Raw genomic sequence first — 14,529 nt, 5'->3', positions numbered from 1 at the left:
TTAATGCTTTCTTTATTATTATTTGGATACGGTCCTCCTATTTGTAATATCTCTGATGTTATATGAAAATTGGGCAAGTTTCCCTTCTCCAATATGGTGGGCAATGCTTTTTATACTGCTTTGTGCCTCTAGATCATGTGACACCCATGATGCTCTATGGTGCGACCATGTGATCACCATGTGACAGATGTTGTGAGCGATATGCCCTTTTCCAAGATGGCGCCGGTATGCCTGGTCTTCTAGTGCACAGATGCAGAAGTCCTTACCTCCTGTTCTGACATGCGTGGTATTAGGTACTGGGACACCGAGATTTTGGCGCTATATGCAAATGCAAATTGGGGTGAGCCATGTTTTCCTATTTGTATACACAGTTTCTGCATATGATCAATTATGTATTGATATGAGTGTTATGGCTAGAAGCCTGTTTACATTACATTTTTGCACTATGTCACTTTACACTGATTATGCACCATTATTTCTTGTAATATTATTTATCTGATAGATTATGTATATTTTGCACTTTTAATGTAATTGCTGCTGATTACCATTGTAGTTAGACCGCCTTAAATACTCTGCACTTGCACCTTACCTATGCTTGAGAAAGGTCCACAGTTTTGGACCAAAACGTTGCCATATGGGCTATTATTATATGGGCTTTACTCTACTCTGTGTGCTGCCTCCATTTTTGCATGGATATATACACAGTATATATATGTAAAATGCTATCAAATTATCATAAATGTCAGCACTATATGCAAAAATCCTCCTCGTACGGGTCCATCGATAGAAAAATAAAAAAGTTATAATGGGTCTTAGAAAATAGCGTTGAAAAACCATGTATTTTTTTTTTATTTTTTACAAATTTCTACATTTATCTTCAACGCTTAATAAAAAAGAAAAACTGAAGAAGTTCGGAATCACAATAATAATACTGATCAGGAAAATCATATTGCTATGACATTTTACCACACAATGAACACTGTAAGAGTTCACTCACATCTGTGTATATAAAATCTCTGATATTCTCAGCCAGAAAGGTTGCAGAGTGTCATGCATTTTTTTTTCTCACCTACCACCTATATGACATCCGTATGACATGCGTCTTTAACATCATTTTTACATACAGTAATTGTCTGTCATTTCAAGCTAGTTTTCCAACTGTGTGTTTAGGTTATTGTACATGTACAGTACAGACCATAAGTTTGGACACACCTTCTCATTTAAAGATTTTTCTGTATTTTCATGACTATGAAAATTGTACATTCACACTGAAGGCATCAAAACTATGAATTAACACATGTGGAATTATATACTTAACAAAAAAGTGTGAAACAACTAAAAATATGTCTTATATTCTAGGTTCTTCAAAGTAGCCACCTTTTGCTTTGATGACTGCTTTGCACACTCTTGGCATTCTCTTGATGAGCTTCAAGAAGTAGTCACCAGAAATGGTTTTCACTTCACAGGTGTGCCCTGTCAGGTTTAATAAGTGGCATTTCTTGCCTTATAAATGGGGTTGGGACCATCAGTTGTGTTGTGCAGAAGCCTGGTGGATACACAGCTGATAGTCCTACTGAATAGACTGTTAGAATTTGTATTATGGCAAGAAAAAAGCAGCTAAGTAAAGAAAAACGAGTGGCCATCATTACTTTAAGAAATGAAGGTCAGTCAGTGCGAAAAATTGGGAAAACTTTGAAAGTGTCCCCAAGTGCAGTTGCAAAAACCATCAAGCGCTACAAAGAAACTGGCTCACATGAGGACTGCCCCAGGAAAGGAAGACAAAGAGTTACCTCTGCTTCTGAGAATAAGTTTATCCGAGTCACCAGCCTCAGAAATCGCAGGTTAACAGCAGCTCAGATTAGAGACCAGGTCAATGCCACACAGAGTTCTAGCAGCAGACACATCTCTACAACAACTGTTAAGAGGAGACTTTGTGCAGCAGGCCTTCATGGTAAAATGGCTGCTAGGAAACCACTGCTAAGGACAGGCAACAAGCAGAAGAGACTTGTTTGAGCTAAAGAACACAAGGAATGGACATTAGACCAGTGGAAATCTGTGCTTTGGTCTGATGAGTCCAAATTTGAGATCTTTGGTTCCAACCACCGTGTCTTTGTGCGATGCAGAAAAGGTGAACGGATGGACTCTACATGCCTGGTTCCCACCGTGAAGCATGGAGGTGGAGGTGTGATGGTGTGGGGGTGCTTTGCTGGTGACACTGTTGGGGATTTATTCAAAATTGAAGGCATACTGAACCAGCATGGCTACCACAGCATCTTGCAGCGGCATGCTATTCCGTTCTGTTTGCGTTTAGTTGGACCATCATTTACTTTTCAACAGGACAATGACCCCAAACACACCTCCAAGTTGTGTAAGGGCTATTTGACCATGAGGGAGAGTGATGGGGTGCTACGCCAGATGACCTGGCCTCCACAGTCACCAGACCTGAACCTAATCAAGATGGTTTGGGGTGAGCTGGACCGCAGAGTGAAAGCAAAAGGGCCAACAAGTGCTAAGCATCTCTTGGAACTCCTTCAAGATTGTTGGAAGACTATTTCCGTTGACTACCTCTTGAAGCTCATCAAGAGAATGCCAAGAGTGTGCAAAGCAGTCATCAAAGCAAAAGGTGGCTACATATTTTCAGTTGTTTCACACTTTTTTTATTAAGTATATAATTCCACATGTGTTAATTCATAGTTTTGATGCCTTCAGTGTGAATGTGCAATTTTCATAGTCATGAAAATACAGAAAAATCTTTAAATGAGGTGTGTCCAAACTTTTGGTCTGTACTGTATATAGGTAATAAATCTAAAATTAAATGAAAAAAATGGCGTATGGTCCCCTTATTTTTAATAACCAGTTGAGGGAAAGCAGACAGCTTGGGGCTGGTGTTATTATGCTGGGATGAAGGCAATACACATGGATCTTCCCAGCCTATTAATAACAGCTCACAGCTGTCTGCTTAGCTTTTACAGGCTATTAAAAAGCCAAGAAATGATGTGGGGTCCCATCTATTTTTAATAACCAGCAAAGGCTAAGCAGACCGCTGCAGGCTGATATTAATAGGTTGGAAAGTGGCCAAGGATATTGGCCCCTTCCCAGACTAATAACACCAGCCCCCAGCTGCAATTAGATGTGCCAATTTTTGCGATTAGCCTCAACTATTCCCGATTACCGTGGTGCATTGGCAATCGGGGTTATGGTTTTGAGGTTGATGTCATCTGTGTGATGTTCGCTGACATCAAACCCAGGGGTTAGTAATGGAAAGGTGTCTCTAAGAAATTCCCATTATTAATCCCGTAGACAAAAGAAATAACACACAAACACAGTGAAAAGTCCTTAAATTGTAAAAAGCACTCCTCGACCCTCTTTTACCCATTTAGTACCATTAAAAGATAAAATAATCCAAAGTGGTCCACCATAAATCCATAACAAGGAGGTCCCACGATGATCCCCGAATCTGTTACATGCAGAAGCTGTGACGAGCGCTGACGTCAGTAAGGATATATTGGATATATTAAATCTCCTGTGATGGGTATGCCATTGTCAGCTGCCAGCTTCTTATAAGCAGGTGACCTGTGTAGGTACAGGGAGTAAGTGGCTGTCTGCACAATATATTTTAACTGAATGTGCATGTAAGGATACAGATTTAGCTGAAAATAGTACTTGCATCGGCAGCCCCTCTTCTTCCACTTTACCACTAGTGTCATTGTTACACCCCTGGCCATTCCTCTCCCTCACTCTTCACCTTTTTCAGCAATTGAGTAATGAAGGTGTCAGCATTATTTCTGGTCCTCACACACAAAGTTCTTCTTTCAAGATGAACAAGGAAGAGAATATTATCCCATATACGAGCGGAGGAGACCTAAATTCTGCACATGAAAGGGATTGACACCTGATTCTAAAGGGTGCAAATGATTGGTATAGTGCACCATTTGAAATAGTATGAATGCTTGTTCTGTAGAATGCTTTCCATATTTAGGGATGGTGAAAGGTATTAAAATGGCCATAATGAAAAGTTTAACTGTATTACACTCACTGGGATGCAAAAAAAAACAATCTTCTGTTTCTTTATGAGGATTGAAGAGAGGTAGATAATTGGTATACAGCAATGAGCTAATACTGGTGATATTTTGCACTTCCTTTCGGCAGTCAGCTGGCAAACACTTCAGCAGCTACTCCTTAACTCAAAATCTCATTGTCCCTTTCACAAAGCAGCTCCTCTCTGAGAGACAATTTGCATATTTCCCAGAGGAGCACTGCGGCTTAAAAGTCTCCTTATCTTAACATGCTTAACATGTCACTCTCCTCAAAGAAAAACGTTACCCCTTGGATCCCGATCAGATGAATCTCACCAACCCAAACCAGATCTCACACTTTTCGCTGACGAGGGGTGGTACCCCGAAACACAGTGTCTGCAAATTGAGATTCTTGTTCTGGCTTTTATCATAAGTGATATGACATGGCTCGTTAGAGAGTCGATATTGATTTTTAGGATTGCTACTTCCAATAGGTGGCACTAGAGTTCTTGTTCTCTTCCTCTCTGAAGAGACAATTTGCATATTTCCCACAGGAGCATTGCGGCTTAAAAGTCTCCTCACCTTGACATGCTTAATATTTCACTCACCGCAAGGAGAAACGTTACCCCTTGGATCACAAAGCAGCTCAGAACACATTTACAGTGCTGGTTATGGCCTTTTCTCACAGTCACCTGTCTTGACTAAGGTAGCTGCAGTTCTTGTCTGGAGACATACAAACTCTACTTTACTGCTTTTGCCTGGCTGCTGGTCTTCATGTGTCTGCTCTATTTTGGATATATCACAGATGAATCTAGTTCTGTGTACACACCAAGGAGGCATAAACAATAGCGATTATCAAGTACTAAAATGCTCAAGTGCTCGGTACTCGAATCGAGACTCTCGGATGGGCTTGACTCGAGTACTGAGTATAATGGAAGTCAATGGGAAACTCAAGCATTTTTCTGAAAGACCCTAACACAAGGGCAGGAAAATCGCTAGAATGGATTGGAACAGCATGGGGAAAACACTTGGATGTATCTCTGATTCCCAGGTCAATGCTGGGAACAATGTTGTCAGAGTATTATGGCACTTTTACTGACAAACAAAACCGAAGCTAAAATGGATTTTACTTGAAAAAATGTTAGGAAACATTCTTTCCTGTATAACGACTTGTATATAAGGCAAAATTAAAGAGAGAAAAAAATCCCCGCCTCCTCCACCCCTTAATAACGGGGCCATCTCTTGTTTTCCCATCTCCTATGACTACAGTAGATTACATAGTAGAGGGAGATATAAAATTACACCCACTTGTAGTCACTGGTAAATGTAATTTTAAAATTTTTCTACATTATCTGGGCATTGGTGTGTGTGACATGATCAGACACATCCTGTTTAATTTATGAAAGAGTGACTCTGAAACTCCCAAAGCCTATGCAGACAATGCAAGAACTGCCAAGAATTGGAAGGAAGAGGGACTCTGATACGCCTTGTATTAGACAGAAAGGAGGGCCTCATACACATTCTGTTAAAATTGCTAGGTAGTGGGACTCCTAGACTCATAAAGCCTATGCACTAAGTGTAAGAGCTGCCAAAAATTAGAAGGAGGCACTGCAATACACCCTAGAAGACATGTAGAGTGTAACACCACTGCCTGCATCCCTGAATGGTTTCCCATCCCCCACCATGCAGGGACACATACTTACTCACCACCCTAGGCTGTGTAATGAGTTCCTTGTCCTCTGCTTGTTGTACATGTTTCCTGGCTGCATGCTTAGGTCGCCCGTGCGTGCACGCATTCCTAATGTGTCCCCAGACTATTGCTGAGAGGCACTTTGTACTTAAGGCACCTCCACCTCCATTCTCTTTCAGTGTGTTTGTGCAACTACTCAGTTGCCAGGTCCTGTCCTTTTTTTGTCTCTGAATATGTTTCCTGCCACCTTGGGGTGTGAATACCCAGGCCTGAACCCTGAACCTGTACCTGTGTTTGTCCTTGTCTGAATTAGGACCAATAAGTGAAACTGTTTGTGTCGAAGTCTGGATCTTTTCCTAAATTCCTTATGGTTGAACCAATATCTATCTCTAATCTGTTACCTCTGTGCAACAATAGTGGTTTGCCTGTACACTTGCTACTTTATTGTAAGCACCTTGTGTGATTCTGGCTCTGTCTGTCTTGTGTGTACATGTCCTTATATTCGTCCTGTGCGAACCTGACCCTATCTATTCTATGTGAACCTATTCTTGTTTGTCCAGTGGGAACCCGCGGTTCCCTGCCTGTCCACACCTCTGGTTTCCTACCTGTCCGCACCTGCAGTTTAGTAACCCCTTGCCAGAGACCAAGTTCTTTCTGAAACTGTTCCTGCTACCCTTGGGGCTTAATACCCAGGCCTAAACCCTCCTGAAACTGTTCCTGCCCTTCGAGTCTGAACTGGGTCCTGCACCTGCCTGCCTGTGTATCAGCTGTGTCTGCCAGTACCCACCTGCCGGTATACCAGCCGTGGCTGCCTATATTCGACTGTCTGTGAATCAGCCATGCCAGTCTGCTTACTCCCTTGAGGGTCAGCTGCCATATGTCTGAGGTCTACCCTGGAGTAGCACCTAATCTCTCCCCCCGGGCTCTCCTTGGATCGCGGCACCGTGAGTTGCTGTGCATCCAAGGTGCATCCTTGGTATGGCACTTAGGCTAAGTGCCCACGATGCAGAAATGCTGCAGATTTTTTCCTTATCTCCCTGGCAGGAAAAATGCATGCGGATTTTACATGCGTTTTTCCTGCCAGGTAGAAGCGTTTGTGAAGCGTTTTTGCATGCATTTCTGCATGCGGGTTATCAAGCACTTTTCCAAGCGATTTTAGCATCACTTGGAAAAGTGCTTGACAACTTGGTCACACTATATAAATCCATGCAACCGGCATGGATTTATATAGTGAGACCAAGTTAATAGTTAAAAAAAAGAAAAAAAATAGTAAAAAATAAAAATAAAGATTATACTACCTTTCAATGGCCCCCAATGTTTTCTCCTCTGCGTCCAGTCTGTTGTACAGCTCGCGGCGGTCTAAAAGGACCTTTCATGACGTCATTTAGTCATGTGACAGGTCACGCGACCGCCGACGTCAGCGGTCGCGTGACCTATCACATGACTAAATGACGTCGTGAAAGGTCATTTTTAGAGCATCGCGAGCCGTACAACAGACCGGACGCTGGGGAGAAAACACCGGGGACCATCGGAAGGTAAGTATAATCTTTATTTCTTATTTTAAATTCTTTTTTTAACAGGTTCTATGGTAACCGGGTCTGGAGGAGAGTCTCCTCTTCTCCTGACCCGGGTACCATCTGCACATTGAATCGCTTAATATCCGCATGTGCACATGTGCTCATGCAGATATTATTCGAGTCAATGCAAGTCAATGGCGGCAATTACACTGCGTGTCCGCAAAATTAGTGGATATGCTGCGTATTTTTCTGCAATGATGGGGATGGGGACCACGGGGCACGTATTACCAAGCGTTTTTAACCGTTTTCGCTGCAGAAATTTCACGGCAAAAACACTTGAAAAACACATAGTGGGTACGCAGCCTTAGTCACGCCTCTTTAGGCTCTTTTGGCGCACAGCACAGTGAGACCACCATCCACGCCCGTGCTAAACAGTCCGAAACCAAGAGTAACATGGAAGAGGCTTTCTATAAGATGCTCCCATTAGTAATTCTATAGTAAAACTGGAGAAATAAAGACACGGCCAGAAAAAAAGTCCTTTATTTGAAATAAAAAGCACACACCATTTTATTTAAACATACAGCATCATCTACGAGTAGAGGAAAGGTGAGATATTCATGCTCAATTTACATGTAACGTTTACACAATAATGACAACAAAGCATAAAATTCTTATATTTAAAGGAGCAATGGTAGTTTGAGCCTACAGCAGCGCCTGAGTACCAGGACTTGGCTGCTAAATTTTCTCTCCTGACAAGTTGCTTTTGATTATGTTTTTTTTTTTCCAGGGCTATCACTTCTAGTACTTACAGGACCGTCACTTTTCTTCTTCTAGATTCCTTTTAAATCCTTTGCATGTCACAATAAAAACTATATCAAAAGTACCAAACACAACAATACTAATAGAAAGCCACAAAACAATTACCCCACATCTCATCTTCAACAATAGTCATCTCCTACAAAGTTTCCCTAACTAAGCCATTTAGGGTCTGAAATCGGAATATGGGTAAAGATTTAATACGTAAAATTGCATTAGTCAGTGGTGATGTGTGAATCTTTCAAAATACGAGTTTGGCAGATTGCTGGAATTTTGTCAAGAATTTTTTTTTGTGTTGATTTTAAAAAATACTCACCTTGCTGCTTACCAGTCCTCGCGTTTTATCCTACGATCCTCTCTCGGCGAGGCCCCATTGACTGGCCCTCAAGTGACTCGAGCAGTGGCATGATGAAGTTATGACATGTGTCATTTAAGGGCTGGCCAGTGACGCATGGCCCTGAGAGAAGCTCGTGGGAGGAGACATGATGATACGAAAAGCATAGGATGGTAGACCACCGCGGCGGGATAGGTAAACTCAGAGGTGGGAATTTTTTTTTCACCATTTTGCGCACTACATTTTGCCAAATTGAATTTGCACACACTGAATCCCAAAAAAATGTAATTTATGAAAAATTGCCTTGAACAGGATCTCGTATCCTTATTATTAAATTTCATTAATTTCCATTTTTAATTCATCTAAACAAACTTTTTAGGTGTTGGAAAAACCCTTTACGCCCTCAAATATCTCCAATGTTAAGGGTTTCAAACCTAAACACTGCAAGATGAAATATTGTGTTGTCTGCATTCACAGTATTTTGCTTCTTGGCAGTTTAAGCAGCATTTTTGGAGTCAATGGTGTTTTTATTAAAATGCTGCAAGCTCCAGGGGTAAAATATGGCACAAAATATGCAAAGTGCTTGGCACGTGACAGCTCGGTAGTAATATGGTGGTGCCTGCAGGAGAGGAGGGTGGAGATCTCTGTGATCAGGTTGGTGCAGACTGGTTTGAGTAATATAAATAGTCAGGTAAAAGGTTAGCCAGGATTATCTGCTAGAGGACAGGTGACACAAGTTATCAGCGAGGTCATTAAGCTTTGGGTAGAGGAAAGGTGAAGCATATAGACTGTTTACTTGGAAAGCAAATAGCAGTGTCACCCTTGTCCTCGTAATGACTACAAAGCAGAGAAATTCATATTGTCAGCCATCCTCCATTTTGCTGAATTTGTGGGTGTCAGGAAGGGGTTAAAAAAAAAACCTAAAAAATCCCTCTTACACTCACCTCTCCTCAGCACTCCCTAATCCCTATACCCGTCTTTACGTCACCTCTCCTCTTGGTTTTTCTCTGGTCTGTTCATCCTTTCGCTCTGGTCTTCCAGTAGAGTTCCATCACCGGCTGGGCCGCGCATGTTTGCGTTGCGACCACGTGACTTCATGAGGCACACTTAGCAGTGATGCCTGAAGGAAGACCCAGAGAAAAAGGAAGACTAAACCAGAGAAGTAAGAAGAGATTTACTCTGAGGGCAGCATCTGACCACCATATATTCTCATCTAAATTGGGTTGACTATGCAAATGACATTCTGATCAGAGTGTGATCCGATTCTCTTAGATGAGAAGAAAAAAACACCATCTTCTCTATTCTGTCAGTCAGTGGAAATCAGACTGCACTCAGACGTCATCCCAGTGCAGTCTGATGGTTTCACCACACTCATTGACTTGCATGGCCGAGTGCGAACAGAATATCTGATCAAACTCTGTCATGCTGAGAGTACTTTTCCTTGGACAGACTCTGTCCGAGGAAAAAATTGGACATGTTCACGGCCCCATAGAATAACATTGGTCCAAGTGTTATCCCATGCTAAACTGTCTATTGACTATTCTATTGCGCAGGCGCCGGGGAGTCACTGTCACTTCCCGGCGCCTGCGCAATAGAACCCTGCAGCGCAGAGCACAGGCAGACGGGGCCGGGATGAAGCAAAGCGCGCTCTATGTGAGCGCTATCTGAGAGGCGCTTTGTGCATGCCCGGCGCAAGAGGGAACGCAGTGCACATCACAGGGCAGGGTGTGGGGGGGGGATATGATAATTAAGCATATAGCCGGGGATCTGGGGGAATAATAAGCACATAGACGGGGATATCTTGCGGGGATAGTCCGGGGGGTGACAAGCCTGTGAAAAATGGAGTTTATAAAAAAAGATTTCTCTGTAATCAGACCTCTACAGGTATGTATAGATTTACTTTTCTATACCCTGTATGGCCATAGTAGAGGTCTGATAACTATAAGTTGTGACAGATTCCCTTTAAGGTATTCTGCGATATTCTAATGCATATCTTCCCGGAAGCAGGGGAGGAAACATAAAAAAAAAAAATAATGAAACTATGAACTAAAAAAGTAAACAAAAAAAATAACGAAAAAAAAACTAGAATAATAATAAATAATCACAATTTTGTAACTAAACACTTTATATTTTATGTTTTTTTTCCATTTAGGGTATGTGCCCACGTAGCGTCTTACAAGCATTAAGGCTATGTGCCCACGATGCAGAAATGAAGCAGAAAATTTCTGCAGCATTTCTGCATCTCCCTGGCAGAAAAAAACGCATGCAGATTGTGCATGCGTTTTTCCTGCAGAATACATGCGGATCCACATGCGGGTTCACATGCGTTTCCGCATGCAGATTGACAAGCGCTTTCCAGGCGATAGCATCACTTGGAAAGTGCTTGACAACTAGGTCACACTGTATAAATCCATGCAAACAGCAAACAGCATGGATTTATACAGTGTGAACCGTAAAAATTAAAACAAATAAAGCTATACTCACCCCCGAGGCCCCGGCGTGGCTGCAGCGCTGCTTCCTGGCTGGTTCCCGGCTGCCGGCATATCGCGAGACAGAGCGGTGAAGGGCCTGCGGTCACATGACTGTGACGTCACCGAAGGTCCTTCAGCGCTGCTGGCATTCAGAGAGAAGACGCCGATGAGTATAAACTTTATTTGTTATTTTATTCTTTTTTTACAGGTACAATGGTACCCAGGTCTGGAGGAGAGTCTCCTCTCCTCCAGAACTGGGTACCATCCGCACATAGAGACGCATAGAAGCCGCTTGTAAAAATGTACAGTCGCGGTTTCTGTGCGTCTCAATGCAAGTCAATGGCGGGAGTTCCGCTGCGCTTCCGCAAAATTAAATGACATGCTGCGGATTTTTGTACGCAGCATAAACGCTGCGGAAAAATCCGCAGCATGTGCATAGAACATGCGGAATCCCCTTGGGGACCATGGGGTGCGGATTACCTAGCGTTTCACAAGCGTTTCCGCTGCGGAAATTCCGCAACATAAACGCTTGAAAAACGCTACGTGGGCACACAGCCTTATGCTGCGGAATTTCCACAGCATAAACGCTTGGGAAACGCTTGGTAATCGGCCCCCCATGGTCCCCAATGACAAGCTGCAATGTCAATGCCCATGCTGCGGATTTTTCCGCAGCGTTTATGCTGCGCTCAGAAATCCGCAGCATGTCCATTAATTTTGCAGACACGCAGCGTAATCGCCGCCATTGACTTGCATTGAAAAGCATAATATCTGTGTCAGCACATTTGCAGATACGGATATTATGCGTCTCTATGTGCGGATGGTACCCAAGTCTGGAGGAGATGAGACTCTCATCCAGACCTGGGTACCATAGAAACTGTAAAAAAAAAAGAATGTAAAATAAAAAATAAAGTTTATACTCACCTTCTGATGTCCTCCCGGTATTTTCTCCCCTCCGTCTGGTCTGCTGTATGGGTCGCGTTGTTGTGAAGGACCTGCCATGACGTCACTGAGTCATGTGACCCATCACATGGCTCAATAACGTCACCGCAGGTCCTTCACACCACCGCGAGCAGTGCAAGACACCGGACGCAGCAGACATAACACCGGGAAGACATCGGAAGGTGAGTATAAACTTTATTTTTTATTTTTTACCATTCTTATTCTTTTTTTTAACTAACTTGGTCACACTATATATGCTGGTTGCATGGATTTATATAGTGTGAACAAGTTGTCAAGCACTTTCCCAATGATGCTAAAATCGCTTCGAAAAGTGCTTGATAACCCGCATGCGGAAATGCATGTGAAGAACGCTTGACAAACGCTTCTACCTGGCGGGAAAAACGCATGTAAAAATCGCATGCGTTTTTCCTGCCAGGTAGAAGCATAAAAAATATGCAGCATTTCTGTATCGTGGGCACAAAGTCTTACATCTAATTAAACTATGAAAATATCCAATCGTTTTTGTTTCTCCCTATTAAATAAGACGCAGTGGTTGACCTCTCTATCTCTTCTAATATATGTATTTACATGTGTGTGTGTGTGTATATATATATATATATATATATATATATATATATATATATATATATATATATATATATATATATATATATATATATATATATATATATATAATTCAATACACACCCATACACATATACATACACACACATACATGCATACATACATACACACACATATACATAAACACACATACATTCATACATACACACACACATACACATATACATATACATACACACACACATACATTCATATATTCATACACACACACATGCATTCATACACACACACATACACATATACATACACACACACATACACATATACATACACACACACATACATTCATACACACACACATACACATATACATACACACACACATACATTCATACATACATATATTCATACACACACACACTTTGAACTAATAATGAAGTGATATCAATAACAAGTGTTATTTATTCCACCTAAAACCAGCCTTTCGTTTCCAAAGCAAGATAACGTTATAACTAATGAAATATAATGAAAACTACAAAAGGCTGCTGTGCTCTTAAAGAGTTAATCTACACTAGATGGGTGTAAATAGTTTCTGTAAGTCACTGACACATTTCCTCCTGGTTCCTGGAGGGTATTGTGGGTGGAGCAGGTTCTCCAGGGGTTAAGAGTTTACTTGTGGTTTATACATTTTCCATAGGTTTAAAAGCCTGAGACTCCTTGGAGAGAAGGTCGGAGGCGGCGGTGCGGATTGTATCTGCTGGACTCTCCTGCTGCACAAAGTAAGACACAAAGTGCTGAACCTTTATAATATTAATTATGACTTGACTAAATGATACAGTGTGATGGTATATGGGACGTCACAGAAAGCTGCAGCGCCAGTCTCTTATGTAAGGAGCTCTCACCAGTAGAGAACTTCAAAACACTGCAGTGAATGCATCCAGCAGCTGAGGTGTATTATGAGGTTCTGCAGCAGCTGAGGTGTATTATGAGATTCTACAGCAGCTGAGGTGTATTATGAGGTTCTGCAGCAGCTGAGGTTTCTATTTTGAGGTTCTGCAGCAGCTGAGGTGTATAATGATGTTCTGCAGCAACTGAGGTGTAGTATGAAGTTCTGGAGCAGCTGAGGTGTATTATGAGGTTCTGCAGTAGCTGAGGTGTATTATGAGGTTCTGCAGCAGCTGAGGTGTATTATGAGGTTCTGCAGCAGCTGAGGTGTATTATGAGATTCTACAGCAGCTGAGGTGTATTATGAGGTTCTGCAGCAGCTGAGGTTTCTATTTTGAGGTTCTGCAGCAGCTGAGGTGTATAATGATGTTCTGCAGCAACTGAGGTGTAGTATGAAGTTCTGGAGCAGCTGAGGTGTATTATGAGGTTCTGCAGTAGCTGAGGTGTATTATGAGATTCTGCAGCAGCTGAGGTGTATTATGTGGTTCTGCAGCAGCTGAGGTGTCTATTTTGAGGTTCTGCAGCAGCTGAGGTGTATAATGATGTACTGCAGCAACTGAGGTGTAGTATGAAGTTCTGGAGCAGCTGAGGTGTATTATGAGGTTCTGCAGTAGCTGAGGTGTATTATGAGATTCTGCAGCAGCTGAGGTGTATTATGTGGTTCTGCAGCAGCTGAGGTGTCTATTTTGAGGTTCTGCAGCAGCTGAGGTGTATAATGATGTACTGCAGCAACTGAGGTGTAGTATGAGGTTCTGCAGTAGCAGAGGTGTATTATGAGGTTCTGCAGCAGCTGAGGTGTATTATGAGGTTCTGCAGCAGCTGAGGTGTCTACTATGACGTTCTGCAGTAGCAGAGGTGTATTATGAGGTTCTGCAGCAGCTGAGGTGTATTATGAGGTTTTGCAGCAGCTGAGGTGTATTATGAGATTCTGCAGCAGCTGAGGTGTCTATTATGATGTTCTGCAGTAGCAGAGGTGTATTATGAGGTTCTGCAGCAGCTGAGGTGTATTATGAGGTTCTGCGGCAGCTGAGGTGTCTATTATGAGGTTCTGCTGTAGCTGAGGTGTATTATGAGGTTCTGCAGCAGCTGGTAAGGAGGTCCACAGCTGCCTCCAGCGCAGGTGGAATGGTGTATTATTATGAGCTATTGGACTGCAAGAGGCCCATACATTGTTCTGTCATCTTCTGTTTATGTCCACCCCTGAGCTCAGGTGTAT

The 14,529-nt window shown here is 42.4% G+C and overlaps 1 protein-coding gene across 2 annotated transcripts in view; it reads left to right on the top strand.

Moving 5' to 3' along the window:
• LOC141258844 (cytochrome P450 2C14-like) overlaps positions 1-14,529 on the top strand; it is a 40,699-nt gene that overhangs the window by 3,482 nt on the left and 22,688 nt on the right. Inside the window, exons 2-3 of one of the 2 annotated variants that reach the window (XM_073674015.1) lie at positions 133-340; positions 13,066-13,147. The gene's annotated coding sequence lies outside the window, so the exon portion shown is untranslated. The remainder of the gene's footprint in view (positions 1-132; positions 341-13,065; positions 13,148-14,529) is intronic. The other variant, XM_073674016.1, reaches the window with a different exon arrangement.

The sequence above is a fragment of the Phyllobates terribilis genome, unplaced genomic scaffold, assembly GCF_046119375.1.
Source record: "Phyllobates terribilis strain yellow unplaced genomic scaffold, ASM4611937v1 Scaffold_3__8_contigs__length_932513732, whole genome shotgun sequence".
Lineage (NCBI taxonomy): Eukaryota > Metazoa > Chordata > Amphibia > Anura > Dendrobatidae > Phyllobates > Phyllobates terribilis.
This window is presented reverse-complemented; position numbering and strand designations above follow the sequence as displayed.